Source organism: Fundulus heteroclitus, unplaced genomic scaffold (genome assembly GCF_011125445.2).
Source record: "Fundulus heteroclitus isolate FHET01 unplaced genomic scaffold, MU-UCD_Fhet_4.1 scaffold_40, whole genome shotgun sequence".
Classification (NCBI taxonomy): Eukaryota; Metazoa; Chordata; class Actinopteri; order Cyprinodontiformes; family Fundulidae; genus Fundulus; species Fundulus heteroclitus.
Genome location: NW_023396813.1, coordinates 2628208 through 2633381, shown reverse-complemented (window position 1 = coordinate 2633381; position 5174 = coordinate 2628208). Strand labels below are relative to the sequence as shown.

At 34.6% G+C, this 5174-nt stretch overlaps 1 long non-coding RNA gene across 1 annotated transcript; it reads left to right on the top strand.

The window, feature by feature from the left end:
• The first annotated feature begins 394 nt into the window (after positions 1-394).
• On the top strand, positions 395-1135 carry LOC118560185. Its single transcript, XR_004929154.1, has 5 exons — positions 395-545; positions 638-694; positions 803-829; positions 921-1001; positions 1105-1135. It is a non-coding gene; the product is annotated as an uncharacterized LOC118560185 (long non-coding RNA).
• The last annotated feature ends 4039 nt before the right edge of the window (positions 1136-5174 follow it).

Genomic DNA, 5174 nt, shown 5'->3' with positions numbered 1-5174 from the left:
ATAAAATCTGTTTTTTATTCACTTTGTATGCAATGATGTAGTGCATGATTGTTTTAAGAAGCAATGTGTAGTAATAAATACATTTTGTTGTGTATGGAATTTTTTGAAATATGTGTTATGTAGTATTGTTATATGTGGGGTTGGTAACTTTATTTTTCCTTATATATGCAGTATTCTGTCTTGGATGTCTCAGTTGGACGTGAAGAGTCTTTTAAAATTGTTGGTAGTACATTTAACAAGTTTTTGGTTGAACGTGGTCGGCAAGCTCAAATAAGGAAGAAATTAGAACAGCAGCTGGAATACTACAAGGGAGAAAAAACAAAGGATGCTAAAATTATTCAGGCCTTAAAGGAGAAAGTGGACATATATGAAGGAGGTGCAGCTTTTTGCAGGATGGTAAGAGAGTATAATATGTCTGGTGCATGTTTTGATTATGGTTTTAATATAAGTAAATGGAAGATTTTGTTTACTGATCTATAAACAACAGATGCTGTTTGGGAGATACAATCAACAGAAGACACCATTAAGGGAATCTGTGATGTTCAGTAAGTTTCATAGTTAATAATGTATTTGGGTCATAGTTTAAATGTGTTTTTGTTATGGTCTTTCATGTGTGCTATTTGGTTTAAATCATTAGGAAAACTGCAGAAGTCTGTTTGGTGATAGAAAAAATCCCGGATTATGTTGAACCTGAGTAAGTTGTTTGCTTCAAATGGAATTTTTTTGTCATGTATTAGTTAATGAGTTGTTGAAATTGTGTCTATGCTTGATTAGTAAAATAACAGGTTGTGTTCTGTTAAAGGAAAACAAAGGATGATGGTGATATTCAGTAAGTGTCATACTCCATGTTGAGGTTTTGCAGCTTGTCTGTAGTAAATTAGAATTTCTAATTTGGATTATATATGTGCAATTTTCATTAGAGCATCTACAGAAGTGGGTCCCCTGAAATCCAAAAGAATAAGAAGAGTTTGGGGAAGGAATAATGTATGAAGTTGTAATGTGTAAGTATTGGTTTTGTTTGTGGTGTTGTTGTTGGATGTTGCCAGTGTTACATAAGGACTTAATCATGATTGAATAATATTTGTGTTATTCCTGGTTTCACAGAACAACGATCCATTTTGAAGTGGAGCAGGAGTGTTTTGTATGTTAGCTTTGTATAGTTTGAAATGTTTGTAATTGTATAGGTTAGTGTTGTAATGTATATTATGTTGTGTATATGTGTATTTTTAAGAAATTTGTTGTTTATTTGATTGTAATGTAAAGATTTTTGGTTCAAATAAATACATTATAGTATCTTTGTGGTATTTGTTTTAATGCACCACACATGTAAATGTTTTGTGTAAGTAGTAGTGTTGAAAAATTACGTCTATAATGAATTGCTGCTTACATATAATATCACAATAAAGTGTATTAAGTTAAGGTAAGTGAACAACAGATATCAGTAAATAGATTTAGAGTATGTAAGTATGGTAAAATGATGTTAGCAGCCAAGTGATTTTGGCTTCAGATAAAAGTTGCAGAAGTTTTGACAAAGTTAGGTGTGTTATTTTTAAATATAGGTAATAATTGTAGTAAGTTTTTTTCACTGTACAATGTGCAAAATATATATAGGTCCACATCACAGTTTAATGGGTATGAGCGTTGTAGCAAGTGAGATCTATTGTGTGATTTAGATTAGTCTTTTATGTACTAATAACAGGTCTGTAGTCCCTATATTTTGTAGGGAAATTGTTGCTGATATTCAAAATAACCCTGCAGGAGTTACTAAAAAACAAAACAAAGACTCTTCAGTTGACCATGATTACCTCCAATAACAGTATTTACATTTGTATGAACACATGTAAACATGTATTTAAACTGTGTTCAGATTTTCAGATTGTATTCAGAGGCTGAGAGCAACAGTGAAAGAATTGCATTGGCACTTTAAAGACAGAGCACAGACACCTTAACAGTGGGGGGCTAGGTAGTCTTGTAGCCAGACGGGAAAGGTTTAGATGATCTTTCACATTGTTTTGAGAAGCAAACTTTGAAGTGGTATGAGGCTGTTGATTTTTGGGATAACGAGGCTCAAAGTACTGTTGGTTTCATATGCAAATGGAGGTGGGAATGGCTGTGGCAAGGGCAGTGGCGAATTAAAGTGGTCAGGGGCCCCTAAACTACTTTTGTGTGGCCCCCTCCTAAACTGCTTTACCAGAAAATAAATTATTTTGTGCCATGTGTAAAAGGGTACACCTAAATTACACGTCTCAAGTGCAACACTCTCTTAGTCTGCAGTCCAAAACACATTCAGACATTAGCCTATTATAAATAGCAATGCCACCGAAAAAATCATGACTGTGTCCCCTGAAAGGTAGTCCTCGCTCTGCTAAGAACTTTACAACCACAACCATCTTCTTTAAAACCTCAGTCCAATATTCTTATTCATTGTCAAATGTTTTTTTAGTTCTGATTTTATACACCCAGCTTCAGCACAGTGCATTACATAAGCAATCATAGCCTTTCTGTGACTCTCTGATCCTTCATTTTCAGCCAAACATGTGGCGGCATTTTTCCACTCACTATAACCTGCTGTGAGTGTAGACTTCTGATCGCTGCCCCCAAATAATGTACATGCAAAATGCTGTGATCATGCACAGCTGGGAGTAAACAAGCCTTTCCAGTTAAAAGGGGGCAGACATGTGAGGAAAGCACATTTGAAGCTGAGGATTAGTGTCAAGGAATGTTTATAATTGATCGTGGGATTATTGCAAGATGATTTGGTTAATTCCTCTCCAATTATTTTAGGCAACTCATTTACAGTGAAGCAAAAAGAACCGTGGACCGGTTTTCACTTTAGAGGTAAATTGATAGTTTCATGTTACCTTGATGTTTGAAGGTGCTGATTTAACATGATTTCTTTTGTGTGCAGGTTGACCTGCTACTGTTTCAGTCGCTGTTTTAGTACAGTTTCAGAATTTTATTTGTACTTTTTAGTAAAAGAAGGGTTTTATTGTTTATTCCCCATGTCTGTTTTTAATTCACTTGAGGATCTATGATGTCCCTGGGTCCCTGCTCACATGGTGTTATAGGAATCAGTTAGTTAGCTAATAGTTTTGCTAAGAGTGCTGTTAAGAAGGATGTTGATTTCAAATATTAAAATAAGTAAAAATGAGATGAAGAATATTATTAAAATATATTTCAAGAAGAAATGACAAGAGTAGTGGGATAAAGGACAGAATACTAGTTTTTATTATAGTATTCAAAAAAGGTTGTAGAAGTAAGAAAATGTAATAGATAGAATAAGAAAATAGAATAAAAGAGAAAAAGATATTATATGTAAGATACAATTTAGACATACAGATTAAAATAGTCCTCACAAAATAATTAATAAGCATAATACAGGGTGTTGTAATTGTGGGGAATTAGAAACAGTCCAACATATTTTTTAGAATGTAATAAATATACTCAGGAAAGAGAGATGTTATGTAGAGAGTTAGGCAGGAGGAAAAAAAATAATTAGATATAAGGGATTTGTTCATAGGTCGTTTAGGGATGTAGTTTTTGGGAGTATTTTTAGTTTTCTAAGAAGGACGGGTATTTTAGGGAGAATATAATAGTTGGTCTGATCCATACTGCATTGTGGAAGGTGACGGTGATGCACCTATAAGTGGTTTGTTAACCGCCATAAAAACAAGAGAAGAAGAAGAAGAGAACATGTGTTGGGGGCACTGAGCTATTATATACACAGACATGAATACGTAGACGCCGCGTCCTCACGTGAGAGGCGTACCGATAGAGCGGCCATCTTAGGTCAGACCTAGCTGCGCTCAGAGAGAATACAAGTCAATTCAGAAAATGTACTTTATGTTTTCAGACACTATGAATCCGGTGAATATATATATATTATATATATATATATATATTTGAAGAAAGAGAGAGAGATTTATGTGTGTATAAATGTGTGTATATTAGATTAATATATAACTGCAAAATATGTAAGTGCATGTACATTTTTCATCCAGTTTGACTTCAATTTAAATAGTTTTGGTTCTGAATAAATATATGTAATCTGTCTGAAAGGTCACGAGCATTGTGAACATATGATTAAAATGAGACTGTAGGCACGTCGGCCCAGCGGCAGGCAGCGTACAATGGGGCGTCTACGTATATGATGTCTATGATTATATAGCTCAGTGGTTGGGGGCTGTTCAGTCACGTGGGATATTTTCCGAGCTTCAGGTTAGCTGCGTGTTCTCCGTAAAGGCTTACTCTTTCATAGACACACCTTGATTGCAGTCGTTTTCGCTGTGCTCAAAGTATTGTTTTTCAACCTAATAGTTGTGCTACTTTCTTCAACCGTTTTAAATCGATTGTCTGCAGGAGCGGAATTGGTTAAGGTAGGTTACATAGTCATGCTTTTAATAAGATGTACACAGACGTTGAGCTTTTATTAGAGTGTTTATAGTTCGGTTTTCAACACGTGCGCAGTAACAACCGTATACATTGTAGGTTACTGTATGTCGACGAGGAAAATGGATTAACATGAACAACGGAGCTACTTGTTCTAATAATAATGTATGAACACGTTTAATATACGTGTCGTGGAAAAACTGTTATTTGGCAGATTCATTTAAAAAAAACTACAGTGTGAAGAATAACATGAAATCCATACTTTTTGTCGTAGGCACGGCTGATTTCGTTGTTGTGGAATGTTATTGGGACACAACTATAAACCACGACAAGCGACATGAGTTTTAAAACAGCAAAGCTTTGTGAAGCGTGTTTACATATCAGCATGATGCTTTGGTGAGCGTCATAAAGCTATGGTGCGTTTATAACAATGGAACATGTTAAACTGACAAGAAAATAGGTATTTCAAAAGCATTTCAAACAGCCCTTTGAAATCGTAATAATATCTTGCTATATTATTGTACATTTTAAAATAAAATATTGCAAAAGTGAATGTCCAAATATAACGGAAAATTATTTAGAGCATTTAGTATGTATGACAGGGTACACTGTTTCAGGATAAATATGATTCTATGAGTTTTGTTACATTTGTAAGGTTCAATTGTCCCATGGTCCTGATTGTTAAGAATGCATCATATTGGTCTGTGAACGCTGTGTAAAGGCATTTTTGATCTTCAGTTACACAAACCTTTATTGTTTAAAGAGTCTAGTTGGCATTCACAGTT